Source organism: Manacus vitellinus, unplaced genomic scaffold (assembly GCF_001715985.3).
Source record: "Manacus vitellinus isolate BGI_N305 unplaced genomic scaffold, ASM171598v3 scaffold_30_pilon, whole genome shotgun sequence".
NCBI lineage: Eukaryota > Metazoa > Chordata > Aves > Passeriformes > Pipridae > Manacus > Manacus vitellinus.
The window spans coordinates 6,755,327-6,779,490 of record NW_021940291.1 but is presented as its reverse complement, the minus strand read 5'-3'; the positions used below and the strand labels follow the sequence as shown (position 1 = coordinate 6,779,490).

The 24,164-nt window shown below is 38.1% G+C and overlaps 1 protein-coding gene across 3 annotated transcripts in view; it reads left to right on the top strand.

The window, feature by feature from the left end:
* MRVI1 (murine retrovirus integration site 1 homolog) overlaps window positions 1-24,164 on the top strand; it is a 103,958-nt gene that overhangs the window by 12,103 nt on the left and 67,691 nt on the right. For all 3 annotated transcript variants that reach the window (XM_018076118.3, XM_018076119.3, XM_018076120.3), the window contains exon 3: window positions 701-875. The gene's annotated coding sequence lies outside the window, so the exon portion shown is untranslated. The remainder of the gene's footprint in view (window positions 1-700; window positions 876-24,164) is intronic.

Below are 24,164 nucleotides of genomic sequence, written 5' to 3'. Positions count from 1 at the left end.
ATCTTTCTAAAAGTAAACAGATTAGATCAGTGTGTCTCATAAGAGAAGCTTTATGAGGCTGCTCTATTCTGATCTGCAAACACAATTGGTAGGAATTCCCCATTTGTTTTGGAAATACTGACACTGGCAAACCTATGGGTTTTTCACTAGGGAAATGTAGACAGAGCAACTGTGTAAAGAAAGGAAACAAGCCTTTTGCCTTTCATTCATTCAACTGTTTTTAAGAAATGGTAAATTACCTTAATAAGCCTATTTCCAAAAGGGAGGAGGTGTGTCTGTACCTGGGTCTGTCCCAGTGGTCTTCTGAGCTTGGTTAAGGTTTGTAAATTCTACTGTGTTCTTGGAGTCAAGTTCTTGCCCAGTAACTCAGCTCACAGATACTTAATGGCATTTTTTGCAACACTGCAAGCAGGAATGGAGATTTAGTACTGAACAGGTGGCAGAGTACTGAGGAATAGTTGTCGAGTTGATATTCTTCAAGCAATCTATTTTTAAAGTTGTATTATTCTTTTTTCTATTACTGAGGTTCTGTAAAAAGGGAAAAAAACCCCAAACCCTGAAATTGTGTAGAGGTTAAATGTCTGGGTGGTAGATGTGTAATTAGAGAAGTGGGCAATGGCTGCCCTACCTTGTTGTGTGGCAGTAAGATTGGATTTTGAGGACTACTGATGGCCATGTCAATTGTTATGTTTTTTTCTAGCATTTTCTCATGTCTGTGTTTGAAGACTTGGAAGGAACAGCAATTCAAGGACCCTTAAGCAAGTATTGTATCTCAGCTTGGCAGTTCAAAACCATAAACCTTCAAAGGACAGTGCTTACTTGTGAGGAAGACAGGATCATGCTCAGCTAGTACTTCAGCCTGCTAACTCATTTAGGTATGTTTTCTGCTAGTGCAGTAAATTTGCTCCTCCTGTTTAATATCTTTATTGATAATCTGGATGAGGGGATCAGGGGCACCCTCAGTCAGGTTGTAGATGACACCAAGGTGGGTGGGAGCATTAATCTGCTGGAAGGTAGGAAGCTCTGCAGAGGGATCTGGACAGGCTGGATTAATGGGCTGAGGCCAACTGTAGGAGGTTCAACAAGGCCAAGTGCTGGGTCCTGCACGTGGGTTACAACAACTCCCTGCAGTGCTTCAGGCTGGGGAAAGAGGGACTGGACAATGGCCCAGAGGAAAAGGACCTGGGAGTTCTGTTTGACAGATGGCTGACCATGAGCCAGCTGTGTGCCCAAGTGGCCAGGAAGGCCAGTAGAATCCTGGCTTGGATCAGGAATAGTGTGGCCAGCAGGAGCAGGGTAGTGATTTTCCTCCTGTACTTGGCGCTGGGGGGCCACACCTCGAGCCCTGTGTCCAGCTCTGGATACAAGACACTGAGGTGCTGGAGCAAGTCCAGAGAAAAGCAACAGAGCTGCTGAAGGGTCTAGAGAGGAAGTCCTGCAAGTAGCAGCCAAGGGAGCTAGGAATGTTTAAGAGGCTCAGGGGGAGACCTTATGACTCTCTACAACTCCCTGAAAGGAGGTTTCAGTAAGGTAGGGTCGCCCTCTTCTTCCAGGTAACAAGTTACAGGACAAGAGTAAACAACCTCAAGCTGCACCAGGGGAGATTCAGGCTGGACATAGCAGGAATTCCTACACAGGAAGGGTTGTTAAGCTTTGGAACAGGCTGTCTAGGGAGGTGGTGGAGTCACCATCTCTGGAGGTGTTCAAGAAAAGATTGGCTGTGGCACTGAGTGCTCTGGTCTAGTTGACACAGTGGTGTTCAGTCAAGGGTTGTACCCAATGGTCTTGGAGGTCTTTTCCAACCTTAGCAATTCTGTGATTCTGTGCCCTGTACAGTGGGTGCTCTGTGTGGCAGCACAACATCCAAAACATCCTTGTGTAATGCAAAGGATCAATATTTTGGAGGCAAGATTAGGAATACAAGATGCTTTTACAGTATGAAAAGGACTTACATGGAATTTAAACACTGTGAACTGCATGGCAACTTCCTGCAGCCCCTAAAAATTTAAATGCAGACATGAACTAAGCTGGATGCACCATGAGCAGCAGGGCCAATGTTGTCTTGCTGTGACTACAAAAATAGAAAGGTTTTTATTACCATATTCACAAACTTTTGTGAACTTTATAGAGTTATTGCATACAATGTTATATGCAGAGCTGCAAGAAAACATCGTATTTCTTTGAAAAATACAAACATACTACTGAGCAAACAAAGGGGGGAAAAACCACCTGGAAATGGATGAAATTCTATGCTGAAAGTTTAGATGTTGCACTTTCTTGTTATGCTTATGAAATGTTAAGCAGTTTGTTAAATCTGTTCCTAAATGTCAAACTTCTGAGGGTGGCTTTGAGCCAAGGCCTGTGCTGGAGGGTAGGAAGTGACAGGAAGCTGTTCCACTGGCAGGAAGCTGGAGCCAGGAGCATGGAATACAGAGTGTAGTGGCATCTGTTGTGGTGTTTGTCTGGACCATGTTTACTCCCTCATTAGGTCAGGTCTGACTGTGGTTTAAGAAATACTGCTTCTTAAAATGGCTTTGTCTCCCAGGTGCAGAAGGCTTGAAAGAAAGGGGCAACAAATCAGTAGCACAGACAGACTTTTCTGAAGAGGAGTGGGAGTCTGGTTTGTTGTGGGCAGGCAAAACACGGGAAATCCTCATATACGTGAGTGATGGAGGTGGGGAGGAAAAGCCTCCCACAGAAGGAAAACTTTGGGCATGGAGCTGGTGGTAGAGCCAATTTTATGTTTGATCCAAAACTGGCTCCCTTTGATGTTGTTTTATAGTGGTCACATGTGTTTGGGGAGCTGAAGGCTTGAGTTTTAGAATTTTAGGCCTAGAAATTCTAAGATTTTGTTCTTGTAGACTTTATGCTTGCATGAAAGTAATTGGATGCAAATGTTTGCTTGTGGCAGACTTCGTGCCCCATGTTACATCTTAAAAATCAATGGAAATATGTTTGGGAACTGTCTGATTGTTGGGTTCTGTGGTGGTTTTTTCACTGTATTTTTTTTTAATTGGATGTACAGAAAGAGCTTGGATGTTGAAGGTTTGCTTTTGAGCTGTTATTCTCTAGGGAGTGATCTAGTATTGCAGATCACAGTGAAAAGCAGTTTCAAGGTGTTTACATATAAATGAAATTGTTTTCAAACATATTGAGGTGTGACTTACAAGACCAAAAAGTTATGACAGCACACAATGAAAAATGGTAGTGCTTTTATGAAAGCTTAAGGCCAGGCAAACTTATTGAAACTTTACAAAAAGAAGCTTACAGCAATTATGTCTTACTAGACTGATACATGTAAAAAGAGAAGGCTTTCAGAGACCAAGGGAAGTGCTGGTGTGCCTGAAGGCTCATCTGTGTTCCTCTAACTTATCAGTTAGTGTAATAAAATATCTTCTGTATAGGAAATAGAAACTGGGGCAGTTACAAGTCCAAAACACCAGCAAGTCTAGTAAAGCTGACTGTTCTCTGTGGGGTAAAACATCTAGAATTGTCATTAATCACAGAATCATAGGATGGTTTGAGTTGGAAGGGACCTTAAATATAATCTCATTCCAAGCCCCAGGAATGATATTTGTCAGACAAGGATTTTAAGATGACAAGACTGAACACACAAGTACATTGAGTGCAGCATGGATAGAACAATATCTGTGGGCAGCTGTGTGGGTGAAGCAGCAGATGCTCAGAGGATAAGCTGTTTATCACAGTAGCAACTTACAGTATCATTAAGTGAAATATATAGAGAAGTAGAACTACAACTGAGAAGTTCTGAAGATTGTTGCTTTCCAAGCACTACATGGGCACATTTAAGGCATCAGTTTATCCATTTATAAGCTTCTGTCACCTTCTGTGTACACTGTGTGACTTAACCACTGTAACACTCCAACAGAAAGAAGTAACTTTTACAATCATAATTAACATACAAATCTGGTCCTTTGACTGGTTTTGTCATTTGTCCTCTTGCTGGGTAGTCATCAGTGGTTTGATTCTCATAATTAAAAAACAAACAAGCAAAACCCAAAACAACCCAAAAACCACAAACACACACACACACACACAAAGCTAAAATTTTGAAAACATTGCAATAAAATTAAATTCTATTTTTTTCCCTTTTTTTTTGATCAAGACAGTTTCTAAAGCTTTCATGTGAAACGCACTTGTTTAGAGTTAAAGCTAGTAATCTAAACGTTTGTAAATGAAGGATTTCATGATGGGATAAGTAAACACATTTAAATATTGTCATGCTTTCCTATCTTCCCTGCCACTGCTGCCTTCCCTCCTCCCACCCCGTACAGAGACTTCTGACACTTCCACTTAGCAGGGTCTTAGTAAATGAGCCAGAAGAGCTTTGCCTTGGCACACTTCTGCTGGCTGCATTTGGAATTCAGTGATGAAACCCAGAGGGGAAACAGGACCACAAGAGTTCAACAGTCTGGTACTAGTGCTGCAAAGCATCAGATGTGGAAGGAATCCTACTATTCCTGAGACAGCTCTTTCCTGAGAATTTGGGGGCAGGGGAAAGGCATGTTATGTGGTTGGTTTGCTTAGTTTGATTCTTCTTTTGTTTTAAAAAGTCTGAGTTTGAACTACTAAATCTGTAGCACCTTCAAACCTGAGCTCATGTAACTAAAACAGCAGTGTAAGGGTTTCTCTGTGTATCAAACTAGGGGAGAAAGACAAAAATTATAATGGGATAGGATTTTAGAAATCAGCTACTGTTATTTTATGGCAAAGAAAAGGAGTTTTTTTAGTTGGGTTTTGTTTACTTTGGTTTGTTTTTTTTTTTTTGTTATTGCATAGATATTTTTGTTGGGTTTGTTTTCCCAGAAGGGAAAATTATACCTGTGTTTTCTTACCATTTAACAGACTAATATTTCTCCTGTTCATAACTATCATGGGATGAATATTTGTGCACTACAATCTTGTTACAGCAAGTGTAACAAAAATCCAGAGTGATGACAATGGTATTTGGTATTACAGCCAGCCTATTTGTAGCTGATAAAACACATTTTTACACTTATGTTTTAGTTATCCTCTCACAGACTCCTTAACATGACACATACGTGCTTGTAATTTTCTGGAGGAGGCAGTTTGATAGATAATAACCATCTCAAGCAGCAAAGGGAGAAACTTAATCCACTGTTTAACTATGCTGACTTTTTTTTTATGAGGAGAAAATGAGTCATAACTGAGGCAGGGGAAGAATAAGATAAATAAAAGCTGCCCACAATAGCTAATAATAATTACAAAAAGTACTATGCTGATTTTGGGATCTGGCAGCTGAGAATAATACATTTAATAGCAACATTCCTTGGTAACTTGGTGAGAATGAATGTCAAAGTATTTAATTGGGAATGCAGGCATTCCTTCCTGTAACGAGCATCTTGGAAGATCTCCTTTTTCCAGTGAGCTGTGCATAAAGCTGTGAACAGGACAGAAATGTTCGTGTCATCATCACTTGGGGCTCCATCCAGCTCTCACTAAAATCACTGACAAAATTCTTGCTGATGTCACTGAAGTGGATGGGACCTCAGATCGTGTCTGTGAAGGGGGATAACACTTCCTTTCTTTTTTCCTGTCAAGTCTGAGTAGTCTCACCTACATCTGAAAATGTAAGTTATGAAATTTCTAAGTCCTAGGCACCATTATTTTTCCATTTGAACTTCCCTCCACATAAATTTATTGCTTTTATCTTAATTTCATGTAACGTGTAAGTTAGGGTTTAGTAGTGAAAACTGGTTATTTACTTTCAAAGGGCAGTGCCAAAAGGGATACATTTATTAAGATATACTTGCTCTTTCCTGTTGTGGCACATAAAGTAATCATAACAATGCTTTTGATGAAACACTATTGTTAGGACAGCTATACATAAATGATAAATTACATGGTCTGAATTTTAATGGAAATGGCTATTTGTTCTCCTCAGCTTTGCTCCTATTCAATGTAAAGGGAAACAATGCAAGTTTGTTCTTCAGTCATTTTCAGGAAAAGAAAATTAGAACTTAAGATGTTATTGCTTTTTTTCTTTTAAACAAAATCCAAACAACCACAATAAATAATGGAGGGAAAAGGAAGAACAGGCAGAGTGCTAACTTTTGATCATACTTACACATCTATGTTCTGTGACAGAATTCCTTGTTTAATTAACAGTAGGGCACAAGGATCCTAACACTGTCGTTCCTGACACTGTAAAATTAATACTGTTGCTGTCCCAGAGAGCTTGGCAGTCTAAACATGCTCCCTTTTGATATATTTAGTCAGTAAGAATAAATTGAGAGGAATTGACCTAAATAATTTTACCAAGCAGATAGCTTTGCTAAGTAAAGCTGGTTTCAATATTTAAAAGTATGGAGAGGCTTAAATTATTATGAGACCTGCTTTTTTAGGTGACAAATGCAACAACAATTTTCCCTTGGAGATGGTTCCTTCAGCCATAAGCATGCAAAAGAGTTTCCACAGATATTGCATTCTAATAGTACTAATTCCATCCCCCCAAACTTCAAACAAAACCTATTTTTAAAGTATTCAAAAGCTGTCTCATTTAGGAAGGGATATTTAGAGGGCTTTTTGTGCTTAAAGCCTCTTAAGCAGACATTAACTGGTACAGTTGCAAACTTGTGTTTGTGTATGTGTTGTATAGTTTAAATCAGTGCCCTGAATTTTATAAACAATTACAATTAAAAGATATTCTTCTGGTGTCATGCTGTCACCCATTGCCAAACATACATTTGTTTTCAGTGGGTTTGGATTTGTATTATCCCTGTTTAAAAGGAAGGAGTGTTTAACTTCTATAAGTCTTCAAAAATCTCATGGCATTTGCTGGGCCTGTACTCCTGTTTCTCCCAATCTTTCCCAGCCCTGTGTGTTCTTCAGAACCTTCTTAAGCAATTAAATTTTTAAGTTTTGTAGGAAGTAAATGGAATAATTATGTGTGACTTCATAGTTTTTCCTCCATGGTGCCAAAAGAGAAGCTCTATTAATCACATTTGTGTCTCCCAAAACATCTCAGCCCGATGTTTTTCTTCCCTCAGCTTCCAGCTGAATAGAATTTACACAGCTGACCTTCTCACCTTTTAAAAGAAAATCTTCACTGGGGGATCTGGCACAAAATTCAAGTATTTAAATGAGTGCTTGTATTACTTTTGGATCATTGTCCTCTCAAACATGAATAAACCTGGAAAGTAAAATCAATAGAATGCGGAAATGCACAATAATAGAGATTAAAAAAACCCAAACCAAACACCCAAACCAACAGATGGGCAGGTCTCAGTTCCATGCTACAAAGTTAATGTGACCAGCTCTTGGTTTCACACTCTAAACAAAGGACATGTTTAGCAGCACTTGCATATTTTAATGTACATTTTTTCACATTGTAGAATTTTCAAAGCACTTACTAATGTAAAACTGTGCCCATTTTGAAAGAGATCTAGCATTAACAGATTGTGCTGGCATGCAAAGTAAATTTCATATTACTTTCTTATTGTATTTCTTGGTATCTTTTCAGTAAAATCAGTTTCCAACAAGTGTAAATGAGTTTTCTAATCTCTCTCTGCCTTGCAAAAGCAATTTTAACAATGCAGTGCAGCTTTAATTTGTGAAGCAAAGTAATGCAACATGATTTAACAAACAGTAGGTTTCTGAGAGAATATTTTCATCTTATGCTCAGGTATTCAGTTTCCCCTTATCTTACAATGAACCTTCCATGTGTATGGTGCCATTCATAGCAAATATACACACTCTGTTCACTGGCTTTGTACCTGTGGAAAAAACCCAATATATTAGCATGTAAAATGGTTTGACCATTGGAAGGATACTGTGTAAGAAACAGGCTGCCTTCAGATATGCTTCAGTCAGTGCTCCTTCTGCCAATGGCAAAATTGTAGCCCCCGGGGATAGATTTGCTAAGCAGCAAAACAATTTTTCACATTCTCTTAAAGAATTCACAGTTCTGAGTTTAACAGTGAGCTCTAGACTTTGAATTGGAAAAGCAGTTATTTCATTAAAAGTTGAAAACGATGCTGTCTGGAAAGTGCAAAGAAGTACGTTATTCTGAGCAAAATAGTCAGAAAGCTTAGGAAAACTGCCATGAAAACAGATGAAATCATGAAGAATTATGTAAATCAAAAAATCAAATACTGTTTGGGATGGCAGGCAATGCGAGAGAAAGAATTTAGGACCAGAATTCTTAATCATATTTTTTTTGAGCTAAACATATGAGTGATTGTTGAGGAGAAAGGTATGTCTTTGAAGACATTTTAAGTACAGTTAATTAGTGCAGTGATGTTGTAGATGTCCCATTCCTTAGAAGTTTCTTTATGTGCTGCTTATATGGAGATATGCCCTTATTGAAGGACTATGTGTTGTGGTATGGGCAATGTAAGCCAAAAAGCCAGGTCAGTGCAATGGAATATTCAGTGTTGTAGAATTTAGGCTCCTTGTTCCTGGCTCCCAACCCACCAGACTACACATAAACTCTATGAAGTCACCTTTTGTGGTCAGAAATGTTTGAAGACTGGGTAGGAAGACTGAAGAGCATGTGGCAGCAACTCTCGAGCTCACTTGGCAGTTGTCCCATGTCAGCTGTCAGAAATAATGAAGTGTGTGCTCACCTACAGCGAAACAGATACTGAAACAAATTTCTACCATGGGAGGTAAAAATGCTTTAAACCTCAGTGAGGTATAGCTGGTATTTCATCATTCATTAAATTATAGTAAGACTCATGTATAATAATTTTTTCTGTGAACTTTTTACTAAACATATATCTGTGTAATATTCTCATATAAGGTGATTGTGCCGCTCTGCTCTGCACTGGGGCAGCCTCACCTGGAATATTGTGGCAGTTTTGGGCACCACAATATAAGAAAGATATTATACCATTAGAGAGTGTCCAAAGAAGGGCAATGAAGATGGTGAAGGGCCTTGAGGGGAAGCCATGTGAGGAGCAGCTGAGGGCACTTGGTCTGTTCAACTGGAGGAGACTGAGGGGAGACCTCACTGCAGTTACAGCTTCCTCATGAGGGGAAGAGGAGGGACAGGCACTGATCTCTGCTCTGTGGTGACCAGTGACAAGACCAAGGGAATGGCCTGAAGTTGTGTCAGGGGAGGTTTAGGTTGGGTATTAGGAAAAGGTTCTTCCCCCAGAGGGTGGTTGGGCACTGAACAGGCTCCCCAGGGAAGTGGTCACAGCACCAAACCTGACAGAGTTCAAGAAGCATTTGGAGGATACTCTCAGGCCCATGGTGTGACTCTTGGGGACAGTCCTGTGCAGGGCCAGTTGTACTCAATGATCCTTATGGGTCCCTTCCAATTCAGGATATTCTGTGATTCTGTGATAAGAACATGTTGGGCTACATTTTGAAGAGATTCTCTGATGGCTTTGTCATTCATCTGATGTAATGGCAGTTTGATTTCCTTTTTTAGTTTCTTGCTAATTCAAAGCCTTTTATTGCTCCACTCTAAAAATTTCATTAATTTATCTGTTGCTGCCTTTTATAGTCTGTAAAGAATGTCAGACTTGGTGTGAGAAATGCACCCACTGCAGGGAGATGATGCAGTAACTGCTCTCCTAAAGACTCAGCTGCACATTCACTCTTTTCTCAGGATTGCTTTTGGAAGTGCTCCCTACAGAGCAACATGTGGAAAAAACAGGCAAATGTGCCTCTGTTTCAGAGGCAAGAGCTGATTGCTGCTGGTTGTAGCTGCCTTCTTCTCACCAAAGTGAGGTTTAGTAGAGCAATGTGACAGTAGGACTGTTTTCCCCACTGGGAACTACTGCTAGTTGTTTATAAATGTTTGTCTTTTCTCCTTCTGAGAGCTTCTTTCTTTCATGCAGTAGGAAGAAAACAGCATTTGCATCTTGAATTTACTATTCAAGTCAAATTTGTCAGACTGGTGCTGTTCATTTTCCATGTGATGAATTGCTTGTAAGCTGCAAAACAACTGACAGTAATTTTCAAAACACCAGAGTGACTAAAGAAGTGAGACCAATAAATAAAAGCTATTGAAAAGAATAAAATCTTAACATAATTTAAAAGCTAAATTGAAAGTAGCCTTGTAAAAGTATAAAAAGAATCCTTCAGCTCTCATCTGTTCCTTTGTGCTAGGCCGTTGTAGTCTCCCTAGATGAGATATCCCAGCCTTTTCAAGCAATCCTTGTATTTACAGAGATGAAATGGTGTGAGCTATTTGTTGTGAATCTGTAGCAAAAGCTGCTCTACTTCGTGATTCATAATGAAAATATTCCTGCCCTTTCCAAATGCTAGAAGGGCACCCTCTGTGCAGAAGCTGATAGCAATGTGTTTTGTTTCTGTTGACATGTTGTGTTTTGTCCACTTGGGCAGCAGGAGAAGTTGTGTAGGTGTGTATTTTCCTCTTCTGCTGTAAGTGTGAAAAATGCTGGCAGGCTTTTTCCTGGTTAAGTTTCAGGACAGTAACTGGGCAGTAGAATGTGAGCTGGTAGTGACTGAGCATGTAATCAAACGGGGAAATATTTTTGCTTTCTTGGCCAGGTAAAATGCAAGATAAATTTTGAAAAAAAAAAAAAAAAGAGAATAACTGGGTGGACAGACTCTTCCAAGGAGTCCATAAGAAAAACTGGCACCGTGGGTCTGTGTGTTTTTGCAGGGCTGTGGTTTCTACATATTCAAAAGCCAAATTTATTCATGCACATGACCTATTGTGATAGGTTAGTCTCTTAACCAGGCAATATATAAATAAGGGAATGCAGTCTCTTCACATTGTGCAATTGAACCTGTTTGCATTTGATAGTTATGGTTGTGAAGGTAAGCTTGAAAAATGGAATGATGAGTCAACCTTCTTGGAAGAGGGAATTTAGTTTCTTTCTTTCCTCCTTACTTTCTCATGAGTTCCCCCAGGGTATTTGACTTTGCTAGAATGGGTTACTGTGGAAGTACCAGTCACCTTAGATATAAATAGTGAGAACAGAAATTTCCTCTCCATTAATCAAGTTTTTACTTTTCAGGAAGGGAATGAGGTAGTTGTAACAGGTCAGACTGTGGTCTAAAGTTGAGGTGACACAGTGCAAGGAAACACAGAGTATTTTTGCAGGTTACCAGCTTTGCTGTGCCTGTCACCATAAGGCCTGTTTCTTAACACCTCTTCTGGTGCTTATTTCGAGACAATGAGGTCATCAAATGGTATCTAAGGCTGAGAACTGAATCCTAGAGATAAAGAGTTTGAATGTAGATATGTAGATAAAATACATCCCCACAGTTATTTTTATGGTTTTTTACAGTTACGTTTATGGATCTAAATAAAATGCAAGATCGCTTCTTTTACTTTCTGCAACAGTCAGTTTGAGGTCTGATTTGACCAAGAGGGGTGTGATTTGTACTCTGCTGCAGAGCAGCATCCCATTCTGTTTTCCCTTTCAGAGGAATGGTGTGACTGCTGAGGTCTCCACATGTCAATGTACAGGCCGGAACAGTCGCTCATGTGACCACTGAAATAAAGGGAACCCAAAAACTCTTTATTGTTGAACTCAAGCTTTATTGTCTTGGTCTAGTAGTAGTTTGGCTTCTCCAGGGGGATTAAGCTGTGCAGTTGCAGAAGTGTGGAAGGTTTTAACTAATGATATATTAGGAATCTAGCGAAATGTCTGAGTGAGTGGACACAGTCAGGACCTTAATGTATTGAGTGGTTTATCAGTGCAGTGAATTCAATCCTTTTAGCCTTTTATACAGAAAATACAAAGCTTGAGAGGGTTATTAGTGAAGCACTAATGAAATCCAGCAAACCATGCACATGTCTGCAAAGTATAAGGTAAAAACCAGTAAAGTTCATTTTTTAAGTTCTCAGCAAGATGGTGCTGTGAAAGACACAGCTAAATGGACAATGGCAAACAAAATTAAAGGCTCTGGAGTTCAGAGACAGATAACATCTTACTTAGCTCTATGTAGCAGATTTTTGACCATCTCTTCCCAAATGACTAAGTAAGTCTGGTCTATCAAGTGGGATTATAAAAAGAGATGGATGCTAGATCTAGTCATTTTAATTACCTGGATTTGTTCCATTGAAATGTGGTTGCCAGGATATTGTTGCCTGAGTTATATAGAAGACAAATGCAGATGCTATATTCCTGCTTGTACAGAGGATGACAACATTTTTGCAAAGTTTTCCCATTTGAGCATTTCTCATGCCATTCAAAAACACTGTTTAAATAGTCATAGCTGTGTACTTGAGGTGTGGCATTATCTCCTCTTCTCAACGTGAACAAAGAAATTATTCTGTATGTGAAGAATCCATCTCAGATGAAAGAAACAAGAGAGACCTCAGCAAGGTAAGGGATTAAATCTGAGACAGGTATTTTCATTTTATTTCTGGTTTTACACTTGTGTAGATCAGATCAACTGAGCATACTGCTCCATCAGATCTCACTTTTATAGGCTAATATAGGATTATAAAAGGACTACATTGGACTAGGATAATTCAGGCTGCTTATTCAGATGACTTGCCTTGCAAGGATTTATAAAACTGTGAGCCCCACTCACCATAGTCTGGAGTGTGACATACCAGGACTAAGGCAGCACTAGCCCAGCAATGGCAGCACAAAGCTAATTAAGTTATTGCAATGCCCAGACCATCTTCAGCATCTCACTTAAAGCTGGCTTAGCTCTGTTTGGTCTAGAGCATTAGGACTGGACACATTCAAAAGAAGACTTTCTAAAAAGTCAATAAATGACTTTGAGTTCCTAGGGAAGAGAATAAATTTGCTCCTGCAGGGTAAACATGCAGTTATCCCAGAGAAGACAGCAGATGGGTTCAACAGCTAATAGGTTTAAAAAGAGCATCTGCAGTTTATTTCTTCCTTCCCTTCCTTAAAATTGCATGTATAGGTTATCTGAGTGTAGAACACATGTGGGTTTCTTTAATCATCTCTGAATGATTGAAAAGAGCATAAAATATATCTTCAGGATAGAAAACGTTGAACTATTTTTCAGTAATTTGGCTTAGGGTCTGGATACACACTTGGGACAGATTTCAGTGACTCTAGATTTCTCCTGGCTTATAATTAATTCTCGTGTTGCTGAAGGCTTTTTGGGGTGTTTGGGGTCTTTTCCCCTTTTTGTTAAATGTTTCATCAGTAAAATATTCCATAATCCTCTTTGTGAAATATGTTAACTTGTGATCAGGATTTCTGTTAACTCCAGGTCCTTTCCTGTGAACAATGTCTGCTTAACATTCCTCCTTTGCATATGGTATAATTGTTCTCTCATGGATATGCAAACAACCCTTCTGCCCCCCTCCTTGTTCCTCTGCCTTGCAAGAGTTAAATCATTCTATCAGTCACTAGAATTGTTCTAAAATTCCTCTGATTTGGCTAAGAAGTAACATCTTATTAGCCCCAGTGACAGCATGGGTGACAACTCCCAGTTTCCTGTTTGGTTCCACTTAGGTTTTGCTGAGGTTTTATACACCCACTTTTAAGCAGTTGTTTAGTAAAAATTCTTTTTTTAAAAAAGTACTTGTTGCACCCCATGTCTAATTGATTTATAAGAACAGTGTTCCTGACAAAATATTAGAATTCCTCTTAAAAACAGAGCATATGAAATCCAGTGGATTGTACGTTGATCTAGGTAAACAGGGGGACAGAACATGAAAACTGTAAGTAAACTCTTACCATTTATTTCTCTGCAGGTGAGTAGAATCCCAGTCAGCCATTATATAACCAAATTTACCCGTGATAACGTGTCACCAAAATATACAAGCAAATTAAGGTGTACATAAAAGGCAAGGCAATTTTACCATGCTAAGAAGGGACATGAGGTGGTCTCTGGTAACCACACTTGATATAGAATTACATTTTGTCCAAAGGCATCTTTAGATTTCTGACTGAAGTGTTAAAAAAGTGGATAGCAAAATGCCAAGTAACTATTAAGTCACTCTTAGAAGGAAAATAATCCTAAGGTTTATGTGTGGAAATCCTGGAAGTTTTCAAATAGTGCTTTTATTTTATGACATTTTCTTGTTTATGTGGCACTGATCTGATAGGTGAATCATTTTGTTGTTCTATAGTGCAAGCATAGTTTGGTTTTAATCATGCTGATACTTACTTTCATTCTTGGCCTAAGAAATAAACTGGAATTCACTGTATGTTTTAGCAAACAATAGATATTTGGATGAGGTACCTCACAACTTAATGCTTATAAGGCTTTAAACAAACAATCTGCTCTCCAATTGTTCCACAAATGTGATTATACTCTTCTTGTTCAGGCTTTTGTTAGACTCCTGAGCCCACAGGCAGTGGCTTCCAAGGATTTTACTATGCACTGACACATTTTTCCTCCTTTGGCTCTGGCATTTTTCCTCTGCTGCTGCTTCACAGTAGTAGGAATCTAAATCCCATCTGTTTGGGAAACATCCTGAATGTTTGGTTTTCTGCCTTGTTTGAGGGCAAGTAACTGACTAACAAATTCCTCACATTGCTCCGTGGATATGTTGTCTAAGGGTTACAGTTAACCTCTTCCAAAAATGCTAGAAGCGATACAAGAAACTATAGTTTTCAGGGAGTCTTAAAACAACATGAAGCTTTATTTTAAAGGCATGAAAAATATCCAATTTCAACAACAACCAAAAAAAAATCTTCCTTTTGTCTAGGTCTTCTCTCATCTGCCTGAAACATTCAGGGGGATAAAAGATGTTCATGAACCTCTGTCATAATATTTCTCTTCTATACCCTGGAGTTCATCCAACAACCCTGACTAGGTTTCTGCTCCTCACCTTGCCTGTTTTGTATTGTTTTCCTTTCCCAGTTTTGTGAAGATTATGCTGGTCTCTTCTTTGTTTCTGTGGACTTAGTCATGACTCATGACCTTCCCAAGAGACTCCATCTCCTTTTTTTTTTCCCCTTGTTTAAGGAAGACTCCCAAATGCAATTCCTCAGGAGGATAATAATAGCAGCTCTTTCTAACTCTAGCCAATATCATAAATATTTATTTTTTTCAGTCGGAGCAGAAAAGACATTTCAGTGTTTTCCATTGTTCCTGGCTTGGTGAATATATGCTCTACTAGCAGAAAAAAACCCAACTTTTTCTATGGATACAGCAACTTTCATAGCAATACTGTGGTATGAACTGGTACACACATATAACAGTTCCACAAATCATTACATATGTTCCATTGACTTCCACTTAATTTGCATGTGTGCACATGGTTTGTGGTAAAAAATGTAAGCTTAAGAGAAGCTTAAAAAATGCTTTCTAAGCAGTCTTTTTTGCTTGTCATTAATTTATTACCTTTTTTTTTTTCAATCCATGATGCAAGAACATGATGCACTTCACTCTGGCTGGATTCCTGTTGGTGAGAAGGCTCATTGCCACAAATCAAAGGAATTTGAATAGAATTTGATATGTCAAATTCAAATTACAGTCACTCTGCTCCTGTTTAACTGGCTGCCAAATTTGGATTTGAGAGGAATGTTCTCCAGAGCGCACAGATAACCTGTTGTTCAGTTGCTGTGTGCAGTTCTATTGTTTCCCTGCCAGGTTATGTTTAGAGGGTTTTATTTGTTTCAGGTGGTGGTGCTTCTTGCCCCTGCCTTTCCCTTCCCTTTCAGGTCCAGGCTGCCAATGTGTAACTGCAGGAGAGCAGGGCCCAGGCAGGGGCTGAATTGCAGCTCCTCCTCTTTCTTTCTCTTTCCTGTATAATTGAGTTGTAACTGGCTATTTTGATTTTCATTTTAGAACACAAAAGATTCTTTTCTTGTTCCAGATTTGAATGAATCCCTATGAAATTCAAGCCAATCAAATTCTACTGAAGCTGCAATAAAAGCCCAGTGCAGTTTCAGACTATTTATGTAGCTACATCTAGCTCTAGCTAATGCATCCTTACCAAGGGAAAAGCATGGAGTTATACTGAGCACTGGCTTAGCCACACATATTTACTGATCTCTCTACCTTGTAAAATTGTATGGGATTTGTACATGCTCATTTAAGATTTGATTTTTATTTGTTTTTTAAGATGACAAGCTGATAAAAGGAGATTTTATGTCTTAGTTTGCCTGATATCAAATAATTGTGCATATTCTCTTCTGTAGCTGAAATAGCTTTTCTGCATTTTATCCTATTGACTGAATGGCTCCCAATTCATGCTGATCTTTCCCAATTGTTTGCTTTTTACTGAAGGTTTTCAGAGCTTTGTTTCAGCTGGATGTAAACTCAGTCACTATAAGAAACCACGTGTGAAAAGGGAAATCGGAGTTAAAGGGCTTTTTAATGTGTTTTGGGTTACAAAATGTTATCTAAATAGAAATACATTTGAATCAATTGGGAAAAACATATTTGCCAGACACAGCTTTCCTTTTTTCATTTGCAAAGAAAGCAGAACAGCAATAGCTGTGTAAGCAAATACCAATACATATTTTTATGTGATCAGACCTTGAGGAGCTGATAAGAAAATGCAACAGTCCAGCACAGATTCAGGAGTACAGGGATGAGCAGCCTTGCTAGTTTTCAGAAACTAAAACTGGAAACAAGTCTAAGAAATGTAAATGTGAAGAGCGTGTAAGTCTTCGAATAAAACAGAATGAGCATAGTTGTTTGGGGGTTTTGTTGAGAGGCATCAAAGCAGGACAGAAAGCAAGTTTTAAAAAGTTTATCAGAAGGTTTTATCCAACTGTGCATTTCCCCAAAGAGGGATCAAATACTGGAGTGAACAAGCAGCACTTTGAAGTCTAGAGTTTCAATGTGCTGGAGCAGAGTGCTTTTTGTTGGGGTTCTCTGGACAAAACTTTCAAAAATTATAATTTTTGAAATTCAAAAATTGCAACCACATGGTTTTCCAAGAGGACTAAGAATTCAAAAGAAGGGATTAAAAAATCAGCAGGTTTTATTTACCTCTGTGCAATTGTTATTTTCCCTGGCTTTTTTCTCAATAAGAAATTAGGATTTATGTTTGTGAATCAGGTAAACAAAGGTTTTGGTGGCTTTTTTTATTTTCTGGTTTTTAATTTTTGAGTTAATACCTCACCTTACAAACCTGTCTGAAAGGGTTTTTTTATGGACTACACTTAATTGTATAAACTGACTTTTATAGAGAAACATATTTTTAGGTAAATGCCTTTGGTATGTGGTATTTCACACTTGTAACTGAGTGTAAAAAGTACTTTATGAACCTTTTTAAAGTCATATGAGTAATCACATGAAATTGCAGCCTGGAGCTGCATAAATGTAAGTTGTATTGCTTGAATATTTTAATGACATTAATTAACAGCAACAATAAAAAAGGATTATGATGTGATACCAAGACCATGTCACAATACTGTTAAAGCAGCTTTAAAAATATTGCAATTCAGAACCTTTTGGCTTGTGGCATAACTAATATCTGGCATAAATGGTTCTGATATGAAAGACCACCAAGGGGGTTCTGAGGATGAGGACAAGAGTGAGAGTTATTTTATTGTATTTAGATTGAATACAGAAAACTAATTTTCTTGCTGTCTTAAGCAAGTTCCTTTATCCCATGCAGTTAAATGCTTTCTAGAATTAATAAAACTGTTTCTAAGAAATACTGTTTTCAGTGCAGGAAGAGGAGTGAAGATTGTCAAGAAGAGTATTCTCCTTGAGGAAATAACTGTTTTTCAAACTCTGTATTGTTTCAAAAGAAAAATGTCATCTTAGTGTAAAATTAAGGAGGGAGGGAAGAAATATGTCAAGTAAATGAAGTTATAAGTGCATTTGCATAGTCTGGAGCAACAGCTTGAAAAAGGGTGATTTGTATTTCAACCTCAGGCTCCCCGAAATGCCAGAATTCCACAGCTCTATCATTTGCCTCTCTCACAGTGTCATGCAACTCAGCACTTTTTCTGTGAATTGGCTATTTTACAATTAATACCCCTTCTTGTTTTATTTCTCCATTATCCAGCTCTTCCCACAAAGACCAGGTGATTGAATTAATTGTGTTGTACTGTAGCCAGACTTCAAGGGCAAGGGAAACCAGCAACCAGATGTCATAAGATTCAACTCTTGAGCTGATTTTGCAAAGGATGCAGGCAGCTAGGAGAAACACATGGCTTTTCTGGAAAATAGAAACACTGTGAAGTCATGAGATGGTCTCCAGAAACAGTGGGAGCATTTCTAGGAAAAAGGAATGCTGCAGTCATTTTTCCTAACTGAAGCAATCCTCTGCAAATGCAACTAATAATGTCAGTCAAGAGCGAATGATGAAGCAATACTGAATATTTTCCTTCCTTCTCCTGGTCAAAGCTATGCAGCTTGGTCTAGGGAAAGCGTTTGTTTGGGAAAATCTACATCACTGCCACCTCCATCACTGTGTGGAGGATTGGAGCATGGTTTTGTCCATGCTGTGTTTACATTCCTTATAGTGCACTGTTCAGGGGATCTGAGCCCATCTGTGTGTGAATCCCAGTCAGGGGGGAAGAAGGGGCTTCAGAAGCCAAGCTGCTGCCAGGTGTTCTCATCCTGCTGGTAAAAGCCCACATGTTCCCATGAACATCTGTGGGATAGGGGGTAAAAAGTGGATTGGTTTCAGCCTGCCCTGTTAGATGTCTATTATAAAATTAGAACAGCTGTTTCCACTCTGTTCCAACCCTACTGGAGGGAGAAAGAGAAAACAAGAACTCATTCCATTCTGGGACTGGCAGGAGAACTGAGCACCTGTCGGTGTTGGTATCCTGTGCTAAAATATCCACTTCAGAGCATGACACTGTGGCACTCCCAGGTGCAGCACAGTGATATATCACACTGACCATTTCTTTTATTGCTAAACTTTGCTACAATGGCAGCATCAGAATGCTCCTGGATCATTGCTGCAGCTTTATTCCTCTGAACATGAAGTACAGGATATGTAAATCCTTTTCCCACTTAATGGTTGGGCCTTTTAGGAAAGATAAGCAAGAAGAAATACATAGGACTGTTTTCTGCTGCCCCTCACCTTGAAACTGGACAAACCTTTAATAAATGTGAGGAGAACAAAATATGAGCTATATTATAAAGAAGAAAATAAATATTGTCTGTGAGCTGTAAAGCATCCTGCAAGGTAACAGAATGTAAAAATGCATAATTACAGGATATGTTTAAACATAATCATACTTTTCTGCCTGTATTCTGAGCCAAAATTGCTGGATTCAGGGTTAATTAATATGCTTAACATTTAGTTAAACCCTCTTCATCCCGGGATCACCGTATCTCATCTACGTTACTGGATTCTCACATCTTCAAATAATATTGGAATTGTTTTGGTTTTGCCTTGGATTTTTTTTTTTATGTTATGAGATAATAGGTGAAAGAAAGGCCTGAAACTGTTGTGGATGAAGATTCTATGTTTTAAATAAAGCAAACACTATCTCAAAAAGCAGAATCACTTGATCTGGTGGTTTAAACACAGCACTGGTGAGTGTGTTGTTGCCTTATTGCAGTATGACATGATTCAACTCAAAATATGTATTTCCTAGTAAAAGCACATCAGTCTCTTGTTTTGGGAAAGTTCAGTATACACAAGGTAACAATGATTTTTATACAAATATATACATTTTTATATAAATATAGGTTAGGGTACCTGCTCATCAGATTTTTTTGGTGTTGAATTTCTTTATGCAAGACTCCTGTTAGGCTTAACATTCCTTTTAAAAGAACAGATAAACACTTACTTTTTATAATTCTGTGAATATGTGTATAAAAAATAGAAAATATTGCTCATAATTTTAAAAAACCTAACAAACCTGAGTTTGCTGGCATTTTTGAACAAAACCACTTCTGTCTTTTAGAACTAGGACATTCATCTTGAAGAGAATCTTAGGAAGAGAACATGCAGAAAAATAGGTCACTGGTTTCTCATTAATAAACACCCACCAGGAAAATATGATCAGACTCAAGTGCGGGAACAAATGTAGAGAGGAGTTATCAGGTTTTAGATTTGAGGTGAAAAGGATACAATCTAGATCAGAGGGAAGGATAAAAAGGGCAGTGTGGAAGGAGCAGGCAAAGAAAATATAATTTTAGAGTCTCATGTATGTCAATACTGGTATATCCTTGCAACAAGTCAGAAAACTGTGTTTTGGGCAGTTCTGGAAGCATGACAAAAATGCAATGTGATTTAGGGGCTATCTGGGAAGAAAAACTCACTGGAAATGCATCCTTTTAAATGAATGCAAAGGATGAAGCACCAGTCCTCTGCCCAACAGCTACTTCTATGTGAAACTACAAAAAAGTGGAATAAACGATTCTATTAATCCCAGCTTTCTTCTTGCACTGCTTTGATGCAGACAAACATTTAGCTATGTACATATGGTGATACTGAATATGCATAATCAATTAATGTTGTATTCTAAAACTGCAAAACTCTTAACACCTGCCTGGTAGAAATGTGTTATTTGAGTGAGACTTTTAGAAAAATTTTAAAATTGGGTAGCTCCAAAGAGACAAGCAAAAGTCATAGTTGCATCCCCAAATTGAATCCCCTTTCTGTAAAACATCAAGTTACTTCCTTAAAATCTTCCTAAAATGTTCTTACATGTATTTAGCCTATATAACAAATTTTGCCCCCTTTTTTTTTTTTTGGAAACAGTTGAACCATGCTGGCTGAAAATCAACATTTTGAAGCCAAACACTTTAACACAAATGATGACAATTCTGTCAAATCTCAAATAACTGCAAAGCTGCAGTGTTGCAATAGGAAGTGACAGACAATATTATCTACAGGCATTCCTATTGATACTCTTTTTTTTTGCTTTTTAAAGTGCACTACCTTAAAATTCTCTACGGAAAAGTACAAAGACATGAACCAGCTGATGAGCCCTGCAACAGTCTGACAGCAATCATCCAGTCAACAGAAATGTATGTTAAAGCTTTTCTCTAAAATTCTACTGGTAGAGGTGCAATAAGTTTTCTGTCCATATTTTTTTTCACAAGCTACTTGGAAACTTCAGAATAAATGAAAAAAAAAAATAAAATTCTGACATTGAAAACAAGTATTAACCAAAATCAGTCTCTGATCACAGTTTATACTTATTTTTACTTTCTGCTGTAGGAATGGAGAGCAATTACAGTGTCCCTAATAAAAGTTTCCTGCTTTGCTTCCTGATAAATTTATTTTTACCATGTGGCAAATGTACTCTTCACCCTGCAAATAATTCTTAAAGCCTTAAGGCTGTTAATTGGGTCTGCAAGAATTCTGGATCAATATGGGTAGGGGATATGCAGGTATCAAGTTTCACGTGTGATTAAGAATCATTATTTAGGATTAATTCAGCAAGAGCATTCCAGCTTAAACCCTTTTTAAAAAGTCTGTCTTGCATCTTTTTCCTAAGAAAAGTCATGCTTTTCTTTCTGTGGATTAAAGTATCTTCTTGCAATATTTTAATTGTCCATTTTTTTAGGCTGGACTATGATAAGAAGTCCAAATTCAATATGAATTCTGAATTCAGGGAGAAGTATAACTTTTACTATTTTGGCCTAGATTACTTTGCAGCAGCAGTCCACTTGTATTTCAGATTGCTGTAGTATGCATGTACCTCCATGTGGAAGGAGAAGCCTGCCATCCTTTGGAATTTTTTTTTTCCTAATTCTTCATTTCTGTCTATCTTCTCCCAGACAAGGTAAGATAGAGATTAGTCACTGTGATTTTTAACCTCTTCAGCTTTCCGAAAACATCCCCTGAAAAGTTATGTTCAAACTTCATCACTCCTCTTTTTCTGGAATCCTTCTATTGTAGATCCCATTTTAACCCCCTTACCCCCCCAAAATCAAAACACAAAATGAGCTCTGATGGGATCTGTTCTATATGGATAATTACTCACCCAGTGCCATAACTGTGTCAAATCTTCTGGATTATTTTCTTTCGTTGAAAACCTTTTCCTTTTTTTTTTCCCCCTTAAAAATATTAAAACTAACAGTGCATTTTTTTTTTCATTTGGGTCATCTTCCCAAACAGTTTTCCTGTAGAACACAGGACAATCATGTAACAATGTATTAAACACACTGCTTGCACATGTGCTAAGGTTTCAATTACTATTAACAGAAATTAGGGCTGAACCTCAGAAAACAGTTAATTAGAGGAAATGAAATGCACCCATGACCTTGGAAGACTCCATGTGTGCTAAAAAATATTTGATATATTTAGCTTCTTGGCAGGCTAGATTTTAAGGGCATGGAAACAGGGTAACTTCCTTGCCCACAAAGGTTTAAATTTCTGATACTGTTTTGCTTTCCCTTAAGCTATTATAAACATCCTAATATGGTGCTTTATTGGAACTTCATTTTTAAAACCACTTTCTTAAAGGGAGGAAGAAGAAAAAAAAATAAGACATGAATATGAGAAATGAAAATGCAATGGTTGCTGCAGATGCTTTGTGTAAGATTTGTCCTGAAAGACTTGGCCATTTAAACTGTGTTTGTCAGTTTGGATCATTTTATAGATGATCTGGCAATGAATGCTAGAAAACAAGTTGGCATTTTATTTCTTGGACTCTGCCTGTTTCTCATATAGAGATTATTAGCTGGCTATTTTTAGACTGAGAAAAATGTTAGCTTTAAAAATAAAAAGGCTCATTAAGGCTTAATGAGTAGGGTTTTTGCAGGCACTTGGAGTACTTCTCCCTGAAGTCTCAAGTCTTTCTGTGTAACATGGACTAGTTTACAGGATCATCTGTACCTCAAAGCATGCCCTCAAAGCAAACTTTATTTACACTCTCGTCAACATAGATGTTTTCTTAAGGATGGCTGGGCTCCAGCATCCACCTCCTTGCCTTGTTCTGCAGGCTCTGCAATTGAATATTCTTTAATTTAACATTTCTGATTCATGTGCAGTGCTTTTCTTTTGCTGCAGAAAGTTGGAAGCAAATCCCCTGCTTTCCAGAAGACTCATGTAGAAAAGCTGCTGCATAAATGTTATTAAAGTGCCATAAAGTTTTGTTCCATTTTGCATAAATGATCCAGCACAGCTGCTCAGCTGACTGGCAGAGTGAGTATTGACTTAATATCATCCTGTTGAACCAGTATCCATTTTAGTTCAGTTATTCTGGATTCCATTTGGGATTTAGTATTCAGCAGAGTGAGTCCCAGATGGGGAAATTTTACTGCATGTTTTGCCTCGTATTTTTTTTTGTTTCATGTATTTACTGATCAGACTTGTTATTATTTTGGGGTTTTTTTCTCCTCTCTGCATGAAGCTGGCAGATAAGAATTCCATACATGAAGGAGATTTGAATAACGGGTACCAGCAGGGGAGAAAAGGTGACTTGGGTTTTGTGTGCACTATAATGTTAACAACATACAAGCCAGAAAACCCACAGAGAACACAAATTTCATGCAAGACTAAATATTTAAATTAGCAAAAAAATTCTCTGTAAGAAAGTGAAGGGACATAGCAAAAATTGGACATAAATCTTAACGCTGTTAACTAGTTTTTCCATACAGTTGAGAAATAAGGTGATGAGAATGGCTAATTCTGTTGATTCCATAGACAAAATTCCCAGTGCTCATTGTTATTTTCAAGGTGGACCTGACATGGACAGAGATGCATTCTAGATGTGGTGGGACAAAAGTCTTAACTGATAAAAATCCTTTGGGGGTGGTTTGAAAATGAAATATGAAAGCTTGTACCATAGAACTCCAATTTTAAGTGCAAATATTATCACTTCTGCTGCAAATTTTTCTCCTGCCTGATGAATAATCTTTATAGTTTAGTCACCAAATAAAAAATAGAGCCTGTAATCATGACTCATTGTTATGGATGGTGAGTATGTATGGGCAGCAAGGATAACAAGCAACATTTTAATGCAATGCATTTTAAAGTCCTGAAACAGAAAATCTTCAAAGACAGTAATAATTTAAAAAAGTAATAAATCTCAAAAAATGGGAATTCTCAAAAACACCTACAACTATTTCTACCCAAAAAAGCCATTTGAGTAAAAGTTTTTGTATCCCAGTCTGCCCAATTAAAGCTAAAACTAGAAAAAAACTACTGTGGCAAGATCACTTGTCTGCTGTTGCTCAGACAAAACTTGCACTTAAAATTGGTTGTGCCCCAAAAGGGAAGTCCCTGGATGAAATCTTACCTACACTTCAGCCCCAGAGGCAGAACTCTTCATTATTTCAGTAAGACAAGGATTTTAGTGCTTGTGTTTATCTCTTCAAAGGCACAAGTAAAAATCTTTTAACTTGGGGAGCCCAACTCATGAAAACTGGGC